This window comes from Miniopterus schreibersii (assembly GCF_964146895.1).
Source record: "Miniopterus schreibersii genome assembly, chromosome: 2".
Taxonomy (NCBI): domain Eukaryota; kingdom Metazoa; phylum Chordata; class Mammalia; order Chiroptera; family Miniopteridae; genus Miniopterus; species Miniopterus schreibersii.
In genome coordinates this window covers 145,111,983-145,138,048 of record NC_138102.1, presented here as the reverse complement: position 1 = coordinate 145,138,048, position 26,066 = coordinate 145,111,983, and the positions used below count along the sequence as shown (strand labels likewise).

The 26,066-nt window shown below is 41.9% G+C and overlaps 1 protein-coding gene across 6 annotated transcripts in view; it reads right to left on the bottom strand.

Annotated features, from left to right (window-relative positions):
- Positions 1-20,567, bottom strand: part of SLC38A4 (solute carrier family 38 member 4) — a 68,165-nt gene extending 47,598 nt beyond the window's left edge. For 3 of the 6 annotated variants that reach the window (XM_081128715.1, XM_081128712.1, XM_081128717.1), the window contains exon 1: positions 13,913-14,158. The gene's annotated coding sequence lies outside the window, so the exon portion shown is untranslated. Of the gene's footprint in view, positions 1-4,462; positions 4,651-13,912; positions 14,159-20,473 lie in introns of those variants that run through there. The other 3 variants (XM_081128713.1, XM_081128714.1, XM_081128716.1) reach the window with 2 other exon arrangements.
- Between the last annotated feature and the right edge of the window lie 5,499 nt (positions 20,568-26,066).

Below are 26,066 nucleotides of genomic sequence, written 5' to 3'. Positions count from 1 at the left end.
GCTAAATCTCTATTTTTAGTGAGAATGTCTCGGATGCTTGGCCAGCAAAAAATCAACTCTCTTAAAACATCTTCAATTCTGAATGAGCACTTGTGAGTTATTTGGAGTCCAGATAAAATTATACATGTCCAGTTTGTTCTGGAAAGATGGATTGTTTCTCCCCCATCAGTAAGAGGTACTCTAATAGATCTCAAAATGTTGTTAAGAAAAATGGAGATTTTAAAATATACTTAAAGCCTCAATATTTCTTCACAATGCTGTGAGGTAGTCAATTTTTATTATAGCATAATAGAGAGTCATCCTCATTTATTCATTCAATAAATATTATTGAACACCTATGCGCCAAGCCTTATGGTATGGACTAAGGCGAGAGAGACAATAACAAAATAAGACACAGTCTCTGCTCTTAAGAAGCTCTAGTCTCTCAAGGGAACCCATTGCTTACATAGATCACAGTGCTGTAATGTGGTGGGTGAAATGCCTGTGGAATCTGAGGGGTAGGAAGTGTGGCACCCAACTCAGAGTGAAAGGGGCAGAGAGGACTACCGGGGAAGGTGACAGCTGGGCTCAGACTAAAAGAATAAACAGAGCTGGCCAGCAGCAAAGGCAGGGGAGGGGGGTGGGAGGAGCAGATCAAATGTTAGAGGGACAGCAGGAGCAAAGGCAAGGAAGAAGGAAGCAGCTCCTGGCCACCTGGTGTTCCTGGAATGCTGAGAAATGCAACCGGAGAGGTCACTGGTGGGATCACATGGTGTTTGGGTGCCATGTCTTGTCTTTGTTCTGTTTGGTTCAAATGAGTTCATAAAAAGACCAGCCTGGTGGTGCCATGTAGAGCTCAAAATTTCAGATATGTGAAGAAAATGTGCTTTGTTAGCAACTGTGACAATAAAGGACAATGCAAACAGTACAAACCACCAGGCTAGCAAGAGGCCATTCCTGCCTGCGTCGAGTCCTTGGAGAGAGTTTACGTGGGCCGGGGTCTCTACTTTGTGCCTGGACCATTAGAATTATTATATTATAATGTAGCTATGGACAGAAAAGTTCAGGTTCATGAGGTATTTTGCTTCAAATAACGTAAAATATATGAAAAATGAGCTAATTATAAGACTTACAAGAATTGAATGTTTACCTATAAAAATCTTGGCTCTTTGTCTAGTCCTTCCTAGATATTTGAAGAAGTTAGACTCTAAGGTTCAACATATTTAAACTTTTCTTAGTTATTTAAAAATACATCTAAGTAAAGATTGATGCCTAAGTAAATTATAAGTAGTTTACTGAGTAATATTAATGTTTTACTTTGCAAGCCTCTATATAGTCTCTAATTCTTTTTTATAATGTCTAGTGTAGTGTGATAAGTCACAATTGGAAAACTGGTATTTGCTTTATAATGATGTATGATTTTTACATGTGCTTAAGACAATCATACTGATGCACATAATTTTGCTTGTGCCCTCCTCTAGAGTTTAAAAGGCTGATGGCTTATCCTTTGAAGCTTGGTTAAGATTTTTAACAGTAGCTTTTTCAGAGGAAGACTGAGAGCTCACTTTTTCATCTTGAAAGTGTCTCTATTCATCCCTTCTAATCTACATCTTTTAACACCCAAAGGATCGAAATGGCCAAATGCAGTCTTCTTCCTTTGTTATGCTAACACTTAGCACTAGATTTGGATTCCACAGATTTGGGTTCAAGTTCTAACTCTATCACTCACTAGTTATGGAACTATCAATAATCTCAGTAAACTCTCTGGGCCTTCATTTTCTCATTTATGAAGAATATATAATTCCTGGGTTAAAACGAGAAGAAATGAAATTCACTCATTCATTTATTGAGGATGTACTATGTGCCAAAAATTCACTTATAAACACTATATAGTTCAAAATGGCAAAATAGTTATTTCCTTATTCATGTGGAGCTTTTTTTTTTTAATCTAAACCTGAGGATATTTTTTCCATCGATTTGCAGAGAAAGTGGAAAGGAGAGAGAGAGAGAGAGAGAGAAACATTGATGTGAGAGAGACACATTAATTGGTTGCATCCCGCACATACCCCAACCAGGGGCTGGGGATCGAGCCTGCAACTGAAGTACATGGCCTTGACTGAATTTGAACCCCAAGACCCTTCAGTCTGCAGGCCAATACTCTAATAATTGAGCCAAACCGGCTAGGGCCATGTGGAGCTTCTTTTGCCACTGTTGGTGGTGGCTACATTTCATAATGGTCAAAGAAAGGGCAAAGTAGGTTGTCCAATAGAGACATGTTAGACATACAATTCTGATATGCTGTCATAAATTCTAAGTATTTCAATTTTACTAATTCTCTTCATCAATATTTTCACCAAAGTTAAAAGGTGAATAATGGACTGAAATGTCTTTACTCTTTTTTTTCTTTCCCTCTCCAGTTTCAATCAGTCAGTCAAGCAAGTAATCAGTGGGAGTAGTTACTGAACATCTATTATGTATCCGGAATGATGGTCACCAGTGTTTCCCGGTCTTCAAGCTTTCCTTCTTCTTGCAAATATCTGGCTCTGTTTTCTTCTGACTGGCCACTCTTTAGAATAACTGGGTGAGCTTTACAGTTGGTTTGACACACACAAGAGTTCAGTCGGTATCTACATATACATTACAATCCATATATGAAGAGAGAGATCTGCATACCTGTATTGATGTCTACATATATATCTATTAGGATTCATACTGGGTTGTTTTTTTCCTATTCAGAGAAGCTTAGATTTTATCCTTTGGCTCATATGCTATGTCCCTATAAGTGCAGTTTTGTTTTTTCACTGTAATTCCAAATTATTTTTATCAAATATGGGGCTGCCCCATGAAATGGAGAGCACACTGGAGTTCAAATTCAAGGATACGGATGTGATCCTCCTGCTGCTGCCAACTCTCTGAGAGACTTCAGACGATAGAGTTAATCCCTCCCTCCCCTGGGCTACACGCCTAGCTGTTGTGCTTACGTGCTGAAATAACATATTTGCCTACAGGTCTGCCCTCTAGACTTTGAGGTGCTCAGGATCAGACACTGGGTCTTATTCAGGATAGCACGAGGTCAACTAGCATAGGTTCTGTAGCTCAAGTGACTAGACTTAAATCTGATTCCCGTCACTTATTAGCTGTCTGACTTTGGGCAAGCTGTTTGCCATCTCTGTGCCTCAGTTTCCTCATCTGTAGAAAGGTGATAATAACAATGCCCACTTCACGGTGCTGTTATGAAGGTTAACTAAGTTAATATTTGTAGAGCATTTAGAAGAGTATCTGGCACATAGTAAGCATTATGTAAGTATTTGTTACATGAATATGTTTAAAGAATTGTCTCCAGCTTCAAAACCTACTTATGGTACCAATTTAGTAAGCCTTTGTTGAGTAAAGTCATGTAAATATTCTGGGAGTCAGTTTTCTCTTTAAAAGTGGGTCTAATAAAAACCATATACAAAGTTACTATGAGGGCTAAATGAGATGATGGATATTTAAGCATTATAAACAGAAAAGTTATTTTTATTACTGTTCATTCATAAGGGCAATATGACATTAGCAAAATTGGACATAGAATTAAATTAGTTTCAACGCCTTTTGTTTTGGAAATGTATTATCACTGTTCATTAGACAGTTATTTCATTTGTTCAACTATTGATTAGTGCTGTAGAAAAGCTAGAAAAACGACAGGTTTTGACCCTGACCCATGGAATCTCAGAAAACAACCACGTAATAAGATATGGTTTGCAATGTGTTTGTTCAACGTTAACCAAACTGTGAAGCTGAACAGCACCGTGGTGCATAGTTACCCCTGAACCTGTCCTCAGAGGCAGTGTTTAAACATGCAAATGTACTGGTACATTTGGGGGGGATTTGGTTGGGCTTTCTGTGGGTTATTTTTCTTTTCAGTCAGACTGACAAAACATGAAGACCCAAAGATGTACCAAGGCACATTTTCCAAATGCCAAAGTAAGTGACCTACATTTTGCCTACATTCTAAGATTTCAGACTGCCGGGCATTTTAGTGCTCAAATTGGACAGCCACATAATTTTGACCTAATCATAGCTGATTCAAATCATCATGAATTAGTGCATGGATAAGCTGGAAATATGAGCGGATGACTGGCTCTCTTTGAGGCAGCCTGTTGATCACATAGGACTGTATATCTGATGGGTGTCTTCCATCTTTACATCTCTTAACTATAAGGAAGTCTTGCAAGCATGCATATATACTACTTCTCATTAATTTGAGGTTAACCTGGATAACATTGCTTAGAATTGGAGTTGATGTCTGGAAGTCTGCAGTGTAAAATCCTTTATTAGGTCCTGTACAATTCATTCTTTAAGATTTAGAAATGAGGAACCACATATGCAGGTGTTTTCAAATAGGAAGCTTTCTAGAAATTTAAAATAACATTAATTAAAAGCCTTTATTTTTCTTATAAAATATTCTTATGTTATTTGAGAAATATACTAGTTTATTTACCTATTAGGTGGTTTGGGTACAAATGGGAATAAATGTAATGCTGATGGAAATTGGTGATGTCCACTCCAGTATTTTGCATCCTTTCCATCTCTTCCCCTTTCAAATAGTTGGTCTTCTAGTTGCTGATATATGGAGTTGTTCTCACACAAGTGTAAATATACTGACATGAATAAGTGGCTGTTTTTCTCCTAAACAGAATAATATTGAAGTATATATATTACATAGATATAGCTGTCTTTAAGCTCAGTACCTATCCAGAGTACTAAGATTCATGGTCTCAACAACCCAGTCTAATTTGTATAAGGCAAATTTAGTTTTTGAAAAAATAAGTAGCACTATTTGGTGGTAGGATAATAATAACTAGTCTGCCCAGTTACTCAGTTGTCCAATGTATAGTCATCTAGACTGGTTTTCCTGGGGCAGTCATTAAGTAAACAGGATTTTTGTCACTCCCATACCCAGTTATGAAATGAATTAACAGGAGCAAGAACTGCTATGAGGTAGAGAAAATGAGCTTCAGAGAGCTGTTGGAAGACCCCCTAGGGTTTTGCTCCATGTTTTCCAGTCATAGTTTGGTCATAGGAAACATTATTTAAATATTTCCTAAATAGTCAGTATAACTTATTTTTATCACACTAATATAAGGATTTAGAAGTATGTGGCAAAAAGATGAAACATATTTTGAGATGTCATCTCAACAGAGAAATCTCCTTACGATTACCTCAATAAACTAAATCACCCAGCTATAGTGAAAAGCTTGAGGCTCTCTTTATGCTTTTCCCCCTAGCATAAAAATACTCATGTGCATTACAAATGTTTAGAAATACCCATGAGAAATACTTAGGTATATATTTATTTACGAATTTATTTTCAATGTGCAGAAATAGATGAGGCCACATGACTTTGAGGCGCATGAGTTTTCACCTAAAATGTTTAAGAAATAACTTTCTTTCCAAGTTCTGCATTATGTAATTGCACTTAGGTATTCTATGTTGTGACTGCTGAGATCGTTTGAGAATAATTGATGCAAGACGTACATGGATAGTATGCCTGTATTGAGTAGATCTGGGTGGGGGGACAACTTTTCAAGAATTCTAAGTAATTAGAAGGTACCTATCTTACTCTGTATACGTAGCTTTATGAATCATATGGAAATGGCCTTCATTTTAGATCTTGAGTAGGCTGATAAATTAAGACCTATTTATTTTTATTCTATTACTCTTTTCTTCCTCCCTCCTTCCCTTCTTCCCTCCCTCCTACCTCCCTTCCTTCCTTTTTTCCTTACTTTTGCACAGAAGAGCATATTAAAGAAGGCAAGTATATTCTTTATTTCCTTTCCTGCAGTCAAATAGTGCATGTAAAGAGCTTACTGGGATATAGTAAGAACTAAATAATATTAATTGTTGTTGTTGGTTGTATGTATATTTTTAAATCAGTGAACCACATAAAATAGTCTAGGGACTTAATTTTTATGAGAACCTACTTTTAAACAGTACATTATTTTTTATTCAGAAGAATAATCATATATTAACTAAACCCCAATTCAAAAATTTCATTCCGTATTCTCGGCTGAAAACCAGATGGCAAATTTAATTCCTAGGCGAACATTCCAGGAATGGTTCCAAAACTTCTGTTATTTGCACTCTGCACAGATCCCCAGGAGATACAGCTTCCTTTAGTGGCCCTTTAAAATGTGCATCCACATGGACATTAGCATTTGTTGCCTTGTGCTAACTTGTTATGAAGTTCACATTTCATGCATAGGGAACCCTGAAAATACACATATTTACAACATAAATAATGACACAGCCTTGCTGCCTCCAGCACGACCCCAGTCTGAGGCAGCGTCTGTTTACTCTGGTCTAGTTTCAATAAAATACACACACTTGCCATAGCAACCACTGTAACATGAACATATATGTGTTTCTAAGATAAGGAGAACTTTTTAAAAAAGAAACATACAAGTACAGATTAGATATTCTGTAACATGGAAATGTGTACGGTAACATTTTCATAGGAAACCATAAGAATATTTCTAATTACTTACAATATTTCTAAGTACTTACTATTATTTACAAAAGGAATCAAAGGTTTAGTGCATTTGGATGCATAACAGTGACTCTGACGAAGACTATAAAACCATAGCGAAGTAAGAATTTGGGTTAATGATGGTCATTTTATAAAAATGATATGTAAATATAATGCCTTATTTTTATTTTGCTTAAAACTTTCTGAATAATGTTTGTTAAAAGTGAACCTTGAGGAACCTGAAACAAAATCACTCTTGAGACACCTATTTCTAAAGAACAAAGATGAAACATCTCTTCTCTTTTTATTGTGAGAAAATGATTTGTGCTCTCTTGTCAGGTGGGCAGGTGACTGACTAGGTCCTCTTTCAGTCACAATATTTGGTATATTTGGTGGCTTAAATCCCATGGAATTTGAAGTCCACCACACTTGACTGTTTCCTTACTTTATTCAAAAAGTTGCTGCTTTCATTTATTTTTCTCACTTAATTTTGGTGGAGAATAAAGGAGTAAAGAAAGTACTCATGGGTTTTTAAATTGTTTTTCTAAATTTTCTGCAAAATTTAAAATATTTACAAATTTAGAAACTCAGAAATATATACATATATAATATTAGTTTTAATAAAAAACTGCAAAGGCTTTTTATTTCAATTCTGATAAAAAATTTTAAAAAGTGTGCAGGAAATAACAGCTCAGAGGGACTGGGGAATATAGAATAACCTCCCTCTGGCTCAGAGGATCAATTCCAGCAAAGTCCATGACAAGAGAATTCCAGGCTAAGTAACTTAACAGCTTATGGGGAGGATTTGGTCAGACGGTTGGGGCCACGCTCCTGTGAATCTGTAAAATACTTTCACTTTCATAGAAGTAAAAATATCATCAATGATATTGCTACATATTTTAAATTGTTAGTAAGAAATGTAATTAAATTTCAACTTTTCAAATTTTGTTTACTAAAATGTTTCTAGAGTCTTAAATTTTGTTGTTGCACAGCTAACTGCAGTTAAAAATCAATTACTATTGAATCAATTACTTAACTATAATGCTAATGAAGTAATAGAAAATTATTAATAAAGCTAAAGGCCCTTAAAAAGTGTTTTCTAGTATATATGGCTAGTGTAAGCATAAGTCATTAAATTCTCCTATCTTTTCAATAGTTGTACAGAATAAAGAGAACTCAGACTAAAGTTAAAAGCTGGTAGGCTTTTGGAAAGATTTGCTATTGACTTTTACCTTGGAAAATAGGGCCTGCATGTTCTTCAGGCATAGTAGCAGGGAACGCTTGTAGGTTGACCTTCATTAGCCATCCTAGCATCTTTTCTTAAGAGATAATCAAGTGCTTTGGGTCATTCCTCTTCTAGGAGTCTTCTGCCAGCTTTTGGTAGACTATTGGGGCACATCAATGAGTTTTGCCACAGTGGAGCCTTAAAGGCAGCTTGGATAGATCTCAAAACCTATGTAGCACCTCTGCATGATGCATATTTTCAATCATTCGAAACCATTTCCCCAAATATAAAATATTTAATAAAAATGAGAATGATATAAAATAATGAAAATAATATTTAATATAAAATATTATTTATATACTGAATGTTTTTACTTTAAAACTGACTTGTTTTTAGGCAAACCAGACTTGCAGAAAGAGAAAAGCAAGTGCTTTTTGTTCCTTAGACATTTTTTCTTTTTTATTGAATTTATCGGGGTGACACTGGTTAATAAAATCATATAGGTTTTAGGTGTACAGTTTATAATGTTCACCACCTTAGACATGATTTTTTGATGATCCTTGGCAAAAATGTTACAATACAGACCCCTACAATGAAATGTTTCATTACATAGCTTAGGTAGAATAGTAAATTTCTTTTTTTTTTCTTATTATGGAAAATTTCAAATTTATACAAATGTAGATGAAATAATATAGTGAAACCTCACATACACATTATCTAGTTTCAAAATTATTAACCATGGCCAATCTTAATACATCTAAACTAGCACTCCTCTCACCCATTATTTTAAAGCAAATTCCAAATATATAATTTCCTAATAAATGTATCTGTATACCAGGAACAGAAAAGTACTTTTTAAAAAGTAGTCATGAGGCACAATTGTTAAAATCAAAACAACCCCTGCTGTTTACTGGTGATGTCTCGCAATCTTAGAGAAAGTTGAGTAAGCGCCAGGTAAGGAGACCAGTACACGTTTTGAAACCTGATTGAAGGGCACTCCAGGTCAGTTAGGTTCCATCAGGAAGAAGGGTTAGGTAAATCATGGGAGATTTACTTAGGAGGAGGGATATTTGGACAAAACTGGGGAAAATGTAGTCTGGAAGATCCTCAAGGAAACAGGCAAAGGAATGACAACAAGGTGCAATTTTTCTTTAAAAGAGAAGCAGTTTTATGAGATTGAAAAAACAGAATACTGAAGCTTGAGAATGACATTTTAAAAGAGTGTAAATTGACAAAATTCAAAATATGGGAAATTCTATAGGACACATGACTTGGTTTTATCATCAAATAAATCATAAGAGAAAAAAAAAAGAGAGAGATGAGGGGTGGTTGAACCTGTAGATTAAGACAGACTTAAGAGACATATCAACCAATGAGTGTGTGAACCCTGTTTGGACTCTGATTCAAACAAACCAAGGGTAAAACAAAAAAGAGACAATCAGAAATATTTGAGCACTGCCTAGAAATCTGATAACATTAAGAAAATGTTGGTTTATTTAAGGTGTTATAATATTTTAGTTTTTCTTAAAGACTTATTTGCCTTTTTGAGATATATACAAATCATGTATAGATCAGGTTATATGGTGACTTGGATTTGCTTTGAAATAATCTAGTAATGATTGTGGTAGGGGTAGCAGGGAAGAGAGATGTGGGTATAGATGAAATACTACAGATAAGTATTGATAATTGTGGAAGCTGGGTGAAGATGGAGTTTCATCATACTATTATGTACTTTGGAATATGTTAGAAATTTTTCAAATTAAAAAAGTTTAAGCTTCCTAGTTTAGAACTACCATATATTTATTTCTTGATATTCCTCCCAAAAGTTTGAAAGCAGAAGGAAGATCCTATAAATTCCTTCAGCCAACCAGAAATTTCTGTTAACTAGCACTTTTGAGTTTTGCCATTATAGTTGAAGTCAACACTGGTGGGCCTAAGGTACTCTGAAACATCGTAAAATTAAATTATGGTCAATAAAATGTTAATTTTAAAAAAGGTTCTTGCTGTACTCTAATTATCTGAAAACTGATGATCCATAGCAGTCAGTTTTCTGCCAGAATACTGCATTTCCTAATGATGTAACAAAGAGTTTTCCTATATCCTTAGCTAGACAGGTGAGACTATTGAGCAGAATTTCCCTCCTCTGTGCATATGAAACGTATACATATCCTTGTGCATGTGTGCACCTCACCTAATTTTTGAGGCCGTCTTCAAAAAATGTTAAACACGTGCATACATAAAGCTCCAATCACTTAATAAAGAGTAATTGTTTTAAGGGGTGGCCCCAGGAGAGGACAAAAACAGCATCTGCACGGGACTGCATGCCTCATCCCAAACCCAATCTACCTTGCTATTTATTTAAATTATTGCCATTCTATTTGTAATTGCATGCTGTGGTCTAGACGATCACTTTTAGATCTGTAATTCAAAACACAAAAGGAGTTTGTTTAGACATCAGTGTAACCAAAAAATGTGCTAATGGTTATGCCCTTGATTTGATTGAAGCCATGCTGCAGTGAAACATCAACCAATTTGTAGGGAAATATCAGAAAACCTAATGATTTAGTATTTGTAGATCAAACAACCAGCTAATTGGCTGAAATTTTCACTTTTCTAAGCCTACAGGTTGTGTTTGTAAATACGCCAAGGACAGATGACTCATCATGAGGCTATTTTAATTACTCTTTGAAGCCAATACCTAGCATTTGCTCCCTTCTTTATAGAAATTCATTCATCATTTGATTACCTCTTACTAAAATAAAATCTCTGCCAAGCCACATGTATTTCTATTCTGTCTAAGGAGGAAACAATCATTCTGTTTTGGTCTGTTTGTGTCCAATCTCAGTGGGTGGGCAACTGGAGACCCTCTCATCCGGGTAGATAGGCACAGAGGCACCCTGCCCCTTCTTATGACAGCAATTAGGGTTGAGAGACACAGAGAAGCCTAAACAATCAAGTTTTATGGGCTGTGTCCTCCACTCAGACCATAATTCTGTTCATTTTGTAAAACCCGAAATCTTATTTTTTAAAGACCTCATTGGTAATAATCATATTCATGATAGCCCAGCACTGTGCCAGGCACTTCACATGTATGAAATCGGTAATTCCCTCAGCTGTCAGGGAGGTATTATTATTATTTTCCCCATTTTACAAGTGAGGCAACTAACGCTCAAGAAAACTGAGCAACTGACCCGAAGACCAAAGCCGGTGAGCGGATGGCTGAGCCAGGACTCACAGTCCATGTCTGACTGCAGAGCCCGGCCCCGGTGACAGTCCATTGCCATTGGGAACCCTGTTCTGTGTCGGACGTTTTCCCGACAGGATCATCATCTTCGAGACACATGGCAGTGAACTGGAGAGCTTGGCCTGAGAGCCTGGGGCCACCATACCGGGCTTTAGGGAGGAAGAGTGGTGTGACGTCAGAGAGGGGAGAGGGCTCCAGGCAGGAGAAGTGGGATCAGAAGTTTGGCGACAAAACAGCTAGAGTCTGCTTTAGCTCAAGTGGTGTGTTTGTGGAGAGTGGCTGAGGTTGACCTTGACGGCAGGTGTGGGAGTTTAAACTTTATAAAATTCTGGTATAAAAAATAATGGAAAGCATTGCACTTGGTTTCATTCTTCCAAGTGTGGACGCTGCTATAAAATGACACAATTGTTTGAAAGTAAAGCTAGTACTGGATTTTTGTGTACATTGATACAGTACACGGGGCATTTCTACTTTAGTTTTCTTTCAGAAAAACTCTATTTCTTCTCTTTAAAGAAAAAGTTCAAAAAGCAAACAAACCTGCCCATCACCCCTTAAAAAAACAATGCCTTCGAGGTTGGGAGCCATAGCCTATGTGTTTACATTTCCTGTCACACCCCCCTATTGACTGTCACCATTAGTCAAATAAGTAAACAGCATAACATCAGAGAGGTCCACAAAATTTACTGGGCCTTTTGTTCAGTCTCCAGATTTACAGCGAACTGTCCGGTCCCTCAAGATTACTGGGCTGAGTCATCTGCCCCACCACCTGCTGTGGGACCTCCCAGCCCACACACAAGACGGAAGACCCATAACAGCCTGCAAAGTGACGTGAGGTGTCTAATGTTTACACAGAATAAATCATAAAGACAGCACATGCGATTTTATCTCATTTCAAAAGATGCAGAGAAGCAAATCCACCTGGAAAAGGGGTTAGGAATTATTGGGCTCTGTCAGTTCTTTGCGTGTTCAGGCTTTGGGCCCTTATCCCCCCTCCCCTCCACCCTCTGGTAAGGTTTGGAACAAGGAATATTTTCAGATAACAGAAAGCACTGAAATGAAGACTTAGGGTGGTGCCTTCAGTTAGACTTGGGTCTGGTCAGGGCTCCAGACCAATAGCCTGTGCTATTTCGTGAATTGACAATATGTCTCTGAGAGCCCAAAATCTGAAATTCTAAAAACTCAAAGGGGTGTTTCCACTTGCTGATCACAGGGATGTTTTGTTATCTCCTCCGCTTGGGGGGCGAGGTCGGGGGTAGAGCTCGGGGGGTGCTGGCCGAGGGAGGGCTTGCACCTAACTGCCCCAGGTACTGTGCGGAAGGGATGCACTTCTCTGAGCCACTTACAGCCACCAGTGTCCAGGGCCCACAAGCGTGTGAGAATTCAGGTGAAGAAGAACATTCTCGTTTTAAAACCCCACTTATGCCACCTCTGGGAGAGGCTTCTCCCACCAGCAGGTGGGTTGAAAGGACAGAGCAGTTTGACACTGACAGTCTCTGGGCCCTCGATAGTTGCCCTGGAACTCAAGATGCTGCTTTGACTCTCTGTGACCTGTATGAAACTGAACAGCCACCTGCTGTCATTTCCAGCTATGCCCCTGTTCCTGACTTACATCTGTGTGACTGAACATAGACTGGTGGGGAATTTCCTGTAGCAGAGGCATTGCTTTTATTAGTTTCAAGAAATCTGAGTTGTCTTAACTAAAGGTAAAATCACAGAATAGGTTATCATATTTTAAAGGTGCTAGATGTTATACCTTATTGTCTAAATACATACTTATCTCTGCCCTATTCTGTTTCTTCTTTCCAATCCTCCAGTGGCCTCTGTTTTAAATGAAGATATAGTTTATACATCTTTTTGCCCTAGCACACACTAATTATCATTTTGAAGAGCAAAGCTTACTCAAAGTTTGTTCACACTTTTTACCTCACCAAGTGGCCTCAGCACTTCTTTAGTTCAACCAAAGTTCTAAGTAAGTATATCAATTGAAAAAAAATATACAGTTCAATATAGTCAGGCAACTAGAATACTACTTGGCAATAAAAAGGACCCAACTATTGCTAAAACTTGAAGGGATCTCAATAGCGTTATACTTAATATGAAAAAAAATATCAAAAAGATCACATACTGTATGATACCATATATGTAACATTCTCAAAATGATATAAAATACAGAGATGGAAGATATCTGGTTGCCAGGGACAGGGAGAAGGAGGCGGTTGTGACTAAATCTCTGTATGTGACAGAATGACATAGAAACTATATGTATATATTGTGCCAAAGTCAATTTCCTGGTGTTATCGTAAGAAAACTATGGCCAAGCAATCACTAGAAGAAACTGGGCGAAAGGCATCTGGAGCCTCTCTGAGTTGCCTTTGTAACTTCCCATGAATCTGTAATTACTTCAAAATTATAATTACTTCAAAATAAAAAGGTTAAAGATAGATGCCAACCAACAGCACGGACTCCTCTGCACGCAGGTGTGACTACAGCACAGCACAGGCCCAAACCGGGCCGGATAGATTGTCGACTGTGCTGTTTGTTGCCAAAGGATCGCTTCCCAAGACAGAAAGGAGCGAAACAGCGCTGCAGTGTGTCCTCAGGACTGGAGCCGCCGCTGACGCAGTGCTCTGACCCCTGCGATTGCTTTTCAGGCATTCACGGCGCCCGGGCTTGAAACACGAACCCTGAGCACTAGCTCCCCGGGCCAGTCAAGGTCAGCTTGGTCACAGTTTACACCGTGCACATCCACGTTCCTCCTATATGGCAAAGCTCCAGGAAATAAGACCAGAGCCTGGGTGGCACCGGGAAACGTTTCTTACCACAGAAAGGGCCCACGGTCTCCCTCTGCCCTCCCTCGGCCCTCCCTCTGCCCTCCTCTTCGACCCTCCCCTCGGCTCAGGCCCACCTCATTCATCGCCTGGTCTCTAGCAAAGTCAAGCAAAAGCAGACAAACCTGAGAGCAGCTGTGCCCCCAACGGCTTTGGCCCCCCGCAGTCCTCCCTGCGAGCTGCGACCCAGCTCATGCTCCGGGCACCAGGGCACACCCCAGGTGGCCGCACAGGACGCGCGGGTCACCCCAGAGCCAGGCGCCACTAGCCACCAGCCACGGCGGAGATGCTGCTGGGCGGGAGGACCAACACTGCAAACAGAACAGCAGCCCGACCAGCTGTCAGCCCAAGTGGCCTCTTGGTCAGTTACATCTTTTTTTCTTTTTCTTTAACATTTTTATAGTACCGTGAGTGTACCTGATGTTATAAAATTATGCCAAAACAAAGAGCAAAGTCCTTGTCCTGAAGAGTATGCAACATAAAAGGTGCCAATGACGCAAGGCAAAATGACAGGACAAACACAGGGTATAAGTGTGAAAGGTAAGATAGAATCAATAAGACTTAAATGGACCTGAAAATGGAAAAGTCAGAGCCCCAATGCCTCATAGCACAAAATAGAAATAAATATTTGCAGTAATAGCAATAATAAAAGTAACATGATTTGAGTATTTATTATGTGCCTTGCAGTATCATTGAACCAATTCTGTAAGGTAGGCACTATTATGATATGTAATTGGAAAACCAGGGTTTAAAAAAACTGTGTAACAGAACACCTCTAGTGCTCACAAAATGCCAAATATGAATCTTTACAGGTTAACTCATTTCACCCTCATAAAATCCTTCTGAGATAGGAACTATTTTCCTCATTTTACAGACGAAGAGAATGCAGCAGTCAGGTTAAGTGATGTGCTTAAGGTCACTCAGAGAGAATGTGGGAGAGCCGAAATTTGATCACAGGAAGTCCAAGTGATAGAGCCGAGATCAGAATCCAGGAAGCCCAGCTCTATGATGACACTAGATTCACAGTCACACGCCCTGACACCCAAGACTATATGCGTAATCTTGTGCGACAAGGCACACTGAATAAATAATTTAATTTAAAAACATTTATATTGACTATCAACAATGCACAAATTCACTTTGCAAAGGCCTTAAACACTGCAATGAAAAAGTGTTTGGCTGGAGAATAAATACTGTTAGGAAAATAAATGAAGCAAGTTTTCCTTCCTTCCTTCATTCAACGAACATGCATGAGTGTGTGTTTACGCCAGGCACCATGTGAAGCACCAGGGCGACAGCTGTGACCAAAAGAGACAAAAATAAGAGAAAACAGGAAACTGGAAATGATGTTCATTTTAATGATGGATGCACATTAGATTTATCAGGAAAAATAGGGGGCAAGTAGCCAACAGGAAATAAGGGAACATTTCAATCTTATTATATAGGAAATGATGTTATTCTGGGCTGGACTGCTCTGCATATGTATCATACAGCCCTTTTCTCATTTCCTCTCTTCTGTTTCCTTCATTTTAGTTACGACGGTTAGAGGAAAACACATCAAAGAACATTTAGCGTGGACATATGTTAACATTTCAAATAATGCTGTGGGTGGCAGAAGTAATAATGCAAAGAGTAACAGCTATCACATACTGAGTGCTTACTATGTATCAGACATTAGTCCAAGCGTTTTACACGTGTCAACTCATTTAATCCTTATAACAGTCTCTTGAGGTGGATGCCATTAGGATCCTGACTTTATAGATGAAGAGAATGATGCTCAGACAGATTAAGAAACTTGGCTGTAATTGCAAGGATATAATAGAGTGGAGGGTTTAACCTATTAACTGAAATTAGGCTTGGGGTTATCGGTAGATTTCATTTACCCTTTGAATTCCCTTCCTAATAACAATATGACTAACAGTATTTTGCAAGTGTGAAAAGGGTGACAAGGCACGCAGACCTCCGAACCTAGAATGAAAAATTGGTATAAAAGATTCCTAAAGAAAAAAGAGATATTGGGAGTTAAGTTTTTTCAAAGTCTATTATCAAAAGCCAGAATCTTAACTGGCATAAACATCTGTCTGTTATTCCTTACTTTTATTCCATTCCCCATCTCACTTTATTATTTTTTAAATACATTTTTACTTCCTGACTCCTCTATAACACACTGAAATAAAAAATAAAGCCACTAAAAACTAAAATAAGGAGAGAAATCCTTCCATCCCCCCTCCAGCACCCCCCGCCCCAAGGAAAACACAGAAGAGCGTTTGTTTGGAAGTTTTCTTCATAATTGTGTGGATTGTATCTGTGCTAACATAGAGTATCCCCTCGAGAACCAGAAAAATAATATGGTTTTTCCATACAGGGGACAGCAAAGTCTAGTCTTTCCATTTGAGTATAGGTTTTAAAGCACAAACATTATAAGGAGTCTAAATAACTACAGTTCTCTATTATAGGGCCATAATAAAATGATAAAATAATAAAATGTATTGCTAATTCCTGTACAGCAGGTACTCAAATAATGTCCTTTTGTTCAACGTCATTTTGGAAGAGCTTAACTTTTGTTTATACAATTAGCCTGTGGTAAAACTGGTTTTGTTATATGTCCTTTGGTTTAAAATTGCAGCACCTGTGGAAAACGTTAAGCGGGGACATGCTTAATGTTTTGTTAAGTTAATGATGTACTTGGCCATTTTGTTCCCCATAGGACAGTTCACTTCAGAAGTCCCAGGGAGGGACAGAGAAAAGGGACGCTTGCAGAGAGAGTGCGCAGGAGACCACGCCTCCCTCCCAGGCCCTCCCTGGCAGCCTCCAGGTCCAGTACTGAACCCCTGGAGACGCAGAGGGGGCCCCCCTTCTCCTTTCTCGTTTCAGACTGGCCTTTCTGTGGAGAATCCTCTCCCACTTCCTTTGCCGGGCTAACATTTATTTCTGCTTCAACACCCAGCTGAGGCGCCCCCAGTCTTGACCTGTTCTCAGGGCCCTTCTCTCAGGCGGCTCGGCGGCAGAGAGCCCGAGTCCGATTCTTCCCTGGCCCTTGGGGGGCCGCTGGTGCACCTGTCTATTGATTCTCTCCCCACTAGACTGATTCATCTCTTTGACAAGCATTTCTTGAGCACCTAGTATTTGCCCAGGACTGTGGTAGGTGTTAGGGAGAAAAAGATAAAAGAAACTCCCTAATACAACTTCTGGGAGATAATGATACCCAGTGAGCATTTGTGGAATGAACGCATGGAACTGGGTCATCAAAAATAGTGGAAGGAAGACCAGAGGAGCATTAGCCGTCACAGGAAAGTGATTTGGTTCTTCCATTCTCCCACCGCTCACATCCTACTCTGCTGTGCAGCATTTAGCCTCTTCTTTCCTTACTTTTTTTGTTGTTGTTGTTCTCCTGATAGTCTTTTTATTGGAATCAGGAACTTTGACAGCTAGCACTGTCACTTACTAGCTGTGTGGCCCTTGGCTCTTTCCTTAATTTCTCTGAGCTTCACTTTCCTCCACCTTAAAATGGAGATAACCAACACCTTCAGCATGGAGTATTGTGTGAAGAGCAGATGTGGTTCACACATGTAAAGGGCTTAGCGCAAAGTCTGACTTGGAGAACCCTCCTTTCCTTTCTTTCGTCTCTCCCCTGTGCCCACCTCTTACCCGTCCTCCAGGATGCCATGGCATGCGAGGTGATTTCAGGTGACACATGGAAGCACATTTTTAAAAAAAACTATTATTTTGATGTATATTGAAAATATGTAAATAGTCACTAAACCCCATTAAATCTTTATTTTTAGAAATCATTGCATTGGTGTGTAAAAAGTAAAAAAAAATATATATAGGGGTTTGGGTTTTTAAAAATAAGTAGAAAATATCAGTAAGTCAGTAGGAAGGCTGGGGGAAAAAAGGAATAGATGCCGGAACAACACTGATGAAAAGGAACAAAGGCAATGATGTAAGAGAAGAAAAACATTTAACGCAGAGTCCACAAGCTGCTATGTTTATTATGCTTGCTTTCAGCATTTGCGAAACTGACAGGTAACCACAGTTGTACTATGCATTTCTCAAATATCACCTGTTTAAAAAATCCAGACCTGGGGCTGCAGAGATTTAGTCTTTAGCTGCATGATTATGTCATTGGCTTTCCTAGGCTAGGATTAGTCTGTAATAGACCAAGAAGTCAGCTTTGGGTCCCTAAGAAGTCACCTGTCCAGTTCTGCCCATGATAAAGCACAAAGTGAAAGAGAATTGTTCATTTCCATTTAAGAATAACTAATTCCAAACAGAACTGCCAACGATGTGCTATGTTCCCCACACTGTGTATCTCCATTTCCTGTTCTTTAAAATAGGTCTAATAATGGAGTCTATAAGGTTGTTTTGAGAGTAATGTTAGCATAAAAGAAGTACTTAGTGCCCAGCTGGCGTGGCTCAGTGGTTGAGCACTGACCTGTGAACCAGGAGGTCAGGGTTCGACTCCCAGTCAGAGCACAAGCCCAGGTTGCGGGCTCGATCCCCAGTCGGGGGCGTGCAGGAGGCAGCGGGTCAATGACTCTCATCATTGATGCTTCTCTCTCCCTCTCCCTTCCTTTCTCTGAAATCAATAAAAACATTTTTTAAAAAAAGCATTTAGTAACATACAAGGAATATTATGTATACATGAGCCACCCTGGTCACCAGTGGTGGAGCCCAGCCTCCCTGGATACTGGGCAGGCTGACTCTGGCAGAGGAGCTCCCTTCCTATCCCTGCGGCCTGGAAACTGCTTTATCCCCTGATGCTTTTTGATGTTTATGATAGAATCAGCTTAATGAAAGCTCCCTGTCTCTGAACTCACATCGTATTCGGTAATTTGGATGTTTTCTTCAGTGTCTCTGTCCTTATAAACTTCTACCAAGAACATAGATTTTTCTGTGTTCTTGGTAGAATTCTAACATAGCGTCATTTGTTAGAATTTGAAAGGCTCTATCTCACACACACACACACACACACACACACACAGACACACACACACTCCATATGAGAGAGTCCATCAATCGCACTGACTTTTTAGAGACTTGTTTGCTGTGGGGGGGGGGGGCATGTCCTAATTTCCCCACTCCAACCCCAGCCCCCTCCAAAAAAAATTAAGGTCTACCAGAGCTTACAGTCCTGTCTACGGGCCCTGAAAACTGCCGTCTAGGTGTCGGATGCTCTCTTTACAACTTGAGAGATTTTAGCCATGAGGAGTGTCTGGGCCGCGCGGGAGCAACTGAAGATGCCTATTGGGGCCCGGGGCTCCCCCCCCCCCGTGGTGAGGGTGAGCAGCAGCACCTCTCCCGGCGTCACTGAGTGCGGGTCCCAGCGCCTTGGGGTGCTGGTCCGTCAGCTCACAGCCCCGGGGCCGCAGCTGGCACCTCGCCTCTGTCCTCGGGACGTACGATGCCCCCGGGACAGGTGGGGATGCCCCCTTGCCCCGAGGGACAGACAGCGCGCGCCCGCGACAGCCTCCGGCGGTCCCCCGGGTCAGCCCGCCTCCTCTTACCCAGCCAGCGGCTCCCGTGGGCTCGGGGCCGGTCCAGGTGCGCGCATTAGGGACACTCTCCCCGCTGAATCCCGATGAGGAACAAGGGGCCTCGTGCCCCCCCACGCCTCCATCCGCAGCGCGGGCCCACGCGGGGCACAGCGCCCACCTGTGCCGGGACCGGCGCAAAGCCCCCCGCGCGCCGTGCCCTCCTCTCTCTAGTCTCCCGAGTCGGAGATGCTCCCAACTCGCTCTCCCCGGAGGGAGGCTCCCCACGTCCGCGCCTCCTCTCCTCGCTTCCTTCCTTCTCTTTTCCCCGTTTTCCTCCCGCTCCCATCCTCTTGGGCTTTGCTCTCTTACACTCTCGCCTTCTCCCGCCCCCACCTCCCCTCTCGGTTCCACAAACCGCATCCCCTCCGCGCCCGCGTTTCTGCCCCGCACGACGGCTACCCCGCCCCGCCGCCAAGCCGACCGCAGGCGCCGCCTCCCTCGGAGCCAAGGACCCGACCCGGCACTGCCCTGGCCTCCCTCCTCCCTGGAAGGAGGCTCCCCCGGGCTCCAGGTGCCCGAACACCCTCCCCCGCCCGGGGAACCCCGCTGGCCTCGGGGGTGGCCCAGCTGTCCGGGACCACGGGGCTATTTTAAGTCCTGCACCCAGTGCCCCCATCCTGAGGACGCGGGCACGGGTCCGGCGACTCGGGTAACACCTGGCCAGCTCCGCCCTGAGCTGATGCGGAGCCAGGTCCGCAGCGGGTCGGTTCCCTCCGCGACGCGGGCGCGCGGCCACGGCCCCCAACTCAAAACCCCGGCGCCGAGGGAATCCCGGGGCCCGGGCTCCCCTCGCCCGGCCGCCCCCTTCCCGCCCCCGGGAGCAGGCTGCCCTGGCACGGCCACCTCTCCTTGCCGGGGAGTCCCTCGCGCCCTCCCAGCCAGACTCCTTTCCCTCCCTGCGCCCTGGTTACTTAATTTCTACCCAGTCCCGTCATTAGCCTGCAGGGACCCACCCAGAGTGTGGTCCTTTGGAAAATAATAATAATAATTCGGGACCATCAGCAAGTTAGGAAGAGCCGCACGCCTAACCTGAGCCCCAGGCGGCTGCGAGCCGGGCTGCGCGCGGGTTTCCACGAGCGCGCCCCGCCTGGGGTCCCGCCGCCAGCTCGCACACTGACGCGTCTCAGAAACCCCCGAACTCGCACTCACCTGCCTCTTTCTCAGCCCGCTCCGGCCTGGGATGGGGCAAGTGCGGGGAAAGGGTGGACCGAGAGGCCCTCCTTCCTTTCCCCTCCGCTTTTCTAAGAGTGGAAATTTCCATCGCGTGCTAGGGGGCGGCCTCCCCGGCGGCGCGTTTCCCGGGGACCCTCCTCCCGCGCAGCCGCCAATCGCGGGGCGGCAACCTGAGGCGACAGCATCCTCCAGGTGCGCCCCTCCCGCCCGGCGCTCCTCCCGGGCCTCTAAAGCGGACAAGGTCTTTGCGTGACTCGGTTGGTTGGTTTGTTTGCTTGTTTGTCGATTAAGTTTCTGCATTAGTCACGGTTCCCTTCCTCGGATCTGTTCTCTATGCGGGTGCACGTTCGTCTTCACTTTGAAGTCTGTAAAAGAGTCTTGCCGGTAGGTGACTAAATTTCCTCCGGGTTTGGAGATGTCACACCTGAACTTAACATAAAGGAAAAAAAGAAATAAATAAAATGGGGAAGGGGTACAAGTGAAAAACGTGCCATTCAAGAGAAAAGGGAGGGATTATTCGCTGACACTTAACCGTGGGTAGAGGGCTTTTGTAAGGATACTTTTTTGCGCGGGGAATCCAGTGTAAGCATAATCCTCAGTGTATATGAGGAAGAAATTAGTATATAATAAATGACATTTCTACTTCAATTCTGTTCATTAAAGGCATGACCTACCATTAAAAAAACCCCACACAACTGTTTATCTTAAAATCATTTTCTGATGTTAACCAAAATTCTTTCAAAGAAAGCCCGTGTAACAAGTATGCTCACAACCAATCCCCCATTTATTCAGTACTTATTTGTAACTCTTTAGCAGGGGAAACATTCTCCTTTGGAGACCTGATCCCACACTTCAGCAAACTCACCAGGAACACAAATTACTTTTTGAATTCTCAAATGTCCAATTTAACTTCATTCAGAGGGGTCTCACTGTTTGTTCATAAAACGGATGCCTAGAACTCTCTCATTTTACACTTCCCATTAACTAAAAGTCCGGCAGCACCTTAGCATTTTAAGAAACAGGATATTAACAACCAAAATGCATCTAGATAATGCATAATAGTAAGGAACATTAAAATCACGACTAACACACACACACACACACAAGTTGTACTGAAACCGTTCGACAAATGCAAGTTCAATAGAAGGTTGATGTAATAAATATTTTCACTGGAGTTACCATTTGGAACCTAAAACAAATAAATTAATGATTAAATGGAGTATATAAGAAATATTTGTTTTATGAAAGCTGATTATTCCCCATCTGACCAGACATGGCACACCTCTTTAGTTTGTCACAATGTTTCCATTTTGTAAAATTAGAATATATCAGAATAATTTTGAAAGCCCTTTAAACTTGTTGAAATTAGAATGTCTTTACACTATCACTTCTCTATTTGATCCTTAAGAAATACTAGCATATTTTTAAAAATTACCTTTATTGTTGAAAGTATTACAGATGTTCCCCCTTTCCCCCCCATTAATCCCCTCCACCCGGAGAACCCCCCCCCCCCAGGCTTTCTCCACACTATTGTCTGTGTCCCTGGGTTATGCATATAAGCATATAAGTTCTTTGATTAGTCTCTCCCCACCCGCTCCCCCAGCCCTGCCTTCCCTCTGAGATCCCTCAGTCTGTTCCATGCTTCTATGTCCCTGGATCTATTTTGTTCATCAGTTTATTTTGTTTATTAGAGTCCACATATGAGTGAGATCATGTGATACTTGTCTTTCTCTGACTGGCTTACTTCACTCGGCATAATACTTTCTAGGTCCATCCATGCTGTCCCAAAGGGTAAGATATCCTTCTTTTTTTAAAATAAAGCTACTAAAATGTCAAAATTAGTAGGCTGGGGAGAGGATTAGTGAGAGATCAAGACAGATTTGTATTTCTCTCTGTCTAACCTGAGGTTTAGTAAAAGTAAAACCAAGATTTCTAAAAGCACTTCCAGAAAACAGCACAACTGAAGATGGACCCGTGCAATTCTAAGACAGATACTAGTTTACCATGCAACTTCCCAGCTTTTTAAAGCGCTGCTTACTTAATCAGTTCTTGGCATCTCTATCTGAGCTAGTACAGAAAAGATTTTAAAAACAGGGGTTCATGCCTAATTTCCCAGAGAACTATGGGTTTCTCATCTATATATGCTGTTAATATTAATTATTAACAGGTTGTGAGGCGAGGTGACATGAGTTGCATTCATCCATAAACCAATGGAGTGCTGAGCAAAGTTCAAATTTGTCATCTTTTGTAGCTACATCATTAGTTTTAGAAGAGCTCAGAGCAATGTCTGGGTGGTATGAGACAACAGATAGTCTGTTATCTTCTGTGCTACAATAAAAAACTTGAGCCATCAATGACTATGCTGAATCTACCCACCAACCCTCCAGGGTTTGTTTTAAACTGGCATTTGAAAGAATGCAAAGCAGCCCCAAGCAGCAACATGATTATCCAGGCAGGACTGCAGTGTGAAACACATTTTGATTTATCAGCAGATCATTCTCTGGCTCTGGATCAAATCGCTTGAGTTCGAATCTCACAGCCACCACCTTGGCCAAGTTGCGTAAGTTCTAAGTGACTCGGTTTCTTAATACATTCTTTTCCTGACTTACTCCCGAGAGTACTACAAACTCACAGAGCGCTGGAGGAACATAAACTGTTTGCAATCGAGAAAAAAAGCTTACAGAGGAGTTAGAATTCATTACCATTTTGACAAAGCTGAATTGATTGAGGGTCTCCACTCTAAAATTATATTAACACACTGGTCCTAGGATTGGTTATTGTTTTGTTGTGGATGCTTTGGTTTTTTAAAAAAGTTCATATTAAAAATATTCCCAAAATATGTTCTTTTGAACTAAAGCTAATACTTGAAAACAGAGCCTTACGCTCCAAGAAGTTTGGAAAACATTGTAATAAAAGTTACTGTGGGGTCCCTCAGAGGTTTCAGTCAGTCTCTCTGAGTTGAGTTGGAGTGTGCAGTATTTCCCTATGATCACGAGCCCTTTTTGGAGGAATATCTCTAAGGTCTAATGATCTACAAAATAGCCATTACTAATTTTAATATAAACAAATACTGTAGAAAGGAAGTAGGATGCAATTATTATTCAAACACCATACATATGATGTTCCTTGGTTTATGGATTATCATTGCAAAATTTGATAGCAGTGATTTTAGTAAGCTTTTGTATGATATTTTGTCTTTGATATGAGAGATTTAACAAGGATTATTTTTCCAATTAATAATTATTATAATTAGTAAAATGGCTTTCGGTTACAAAGCACCTTAACATATAGCATGCTACTTGATACTAAAATAAGCCAACCATGTAGGTATTATTTTCCTTATTCAATGGGAGAAGAAAATGAGGTTCACAGAAGTTAAGTAACTTCTCCAAAGTCACAGAGCCAATAAATGACGGACTGGAGCATGAACCAGGTTTCCTGGCTTCCAATTCAATGTCTCCACTTCCATAGCTCACCTCTCTTCCCTTCTTGGCATTTTCTTTACTAAGAATGATTACTTTTTTCTGCCTACAATGTAGCCAACTCTAAATGGTATGCTTAGCTATAAAATTATGATTTTTCAAATAACTACTATAAAAGTAATTGTCTCCTTATAATCACACAAGCCTCTTTAAACTCCTGATGTCAGTGTAATGATTTTCTCTTGTAGGAGTTTGAATTTGATTTGTGTGAGAAACTGAATAACCCCATGACTTACGGTTATGGTTGAGTTTCTTTAGTGCAGGTTCTCTAAATGGGCTACTGTTTCTTTCTGGCACCAGGAAAAAAATATTTGAATAGATCACTCACCATCACAGTTTTACACATGATGTAACAGGTAGATACCAGATCGCAAAGCAAAAATAGATTTAAGATCTTATAAGACCCAACTGTAGTGTCCAAGACTGGGATGTCAGGGCCCAGACTCTGAGGCCCCATCCAGGAGGTGACAAGGGAGCGCAGAGCCACGCTTCACCTGCACCTGCACCTGCACCTGCGCCTGCACCAGCTCGGAGAGGAGACCGTGCTTCCTGCACAGCCCGAGCAACACCCAGCCCCGGGAGGGCAGCTTTTGTTTCTCTGGTCTGGAAATGGCACCCCACGCAGCCGGCCGACCAGCCACGTTCGCCTTTCTTCGCCGTCTTGACGCTCATGGCACCAGTCAACTGCACCCCTGTACAGCCCATATTTTAAACCACCCACCAGCGCCAGGTCCCCAAGGCCACGGTCTCCGTGCCTTAGTGCTTTCGAACACGCTGTCCCCACCTCCTGGGAGCCCTTGCTGCGGGCTCTGCCCGTCCACTTTACCTGTTACTCATCTTTCAAGCCCCAGCTCACATGTCACCGGTTAAGTGAGTGAAACCTCCCCCAACTCCTCCAGCTATTTTTTTCCTTGGTAGGCTGGGGACATGGAGCGGTGACGTTTGAAGGAGGGGAAAGGAGTTCTAAATTCCGCTGGACGGAGTTCAGTACTTACGACGACCCCGGCATCTGGCTGTTCCAAAGCTGCGGGACTGTTTCATTCTTTCTCACTGTGTAATAGGTGGTTTGCATGGTTCCTCTTGAGACTGTAAGTTCTGTAGATGCCTTTCAAAATGTATTTTCTGAATAAATAAATGAATGAAGGGGGTCTTAATATATGGTGATGGGAGAAGATAGGACTTTGGGTGGTGGGCACATAGCAATATACAGATCTTGTAACATAGAAACCCGCACCTGAAACCTCTATGTTCAAGTTAACAACTGTCACCCCAATAAACTTAATAAAACAAATAAAATGAATGAATGAATGGGTAAATCAGTGAATGTTTCTCTGCTTTTCAAAAAGTTGAAAAGCTGAGTAATAATTTCTTAAACGTACGGATGGAATTTAACGAAACACAAACTTTTCAGATTGAAATACTACTGTGGAGAAGGTTCGGGAACTGACTCCTTTAAGGTTACAGCTTGGGGCAGGGGGCCGGATCTTACCCCCGTCCGGAGGGCGCCCTTCCTAACCCATGCGGGACATTGGAGAAGCTGCGTCTTCTTGGGCCCGTCTGTGCCACTCCATGCAGCTGCCACTGACCGAGGGGAATTCCACCTTCTTTTCTTTCCCTTACCCTCACCCGAGGATATTTCCCCCCCCTTGCTTTTCCAGAGAGTGGAAGAAAGAAAGAGATGGACACACAGAGAGAAACACAGTGTGAGGGGGACATCGACTGGCTGCCTGCCGCACTTGCCCTGACTCGGACCCGGGATCAAGCCCGTGCCCTTGGCCGGGATCAGCCCCGGGACCCTTCCGTGGGAGGGCTGATGCTCTCACCGGGGCCAAACTGGGCGGGAACTCCGCCTTCTGTTCCTCCTCGGAGGCCGGGGCTCTTTCAGCCCCCTCTCTGCCGGGCTCTCAGCGAAGGGGGAGGCCCAGACCCTTCTCTTTCATGCCCTCTCGCCTGGTCAGCCCTCAAAGCCCACAAACGCAGGACTGCGTAGGAATGCCAGATTCTGAAGGGCGCGTCTCAGAAGGGCTTTCCAACGCGGAAGAGTTACAGTGACATTCTGACTAATTCAGCTGCACAAAGGAAGGCTC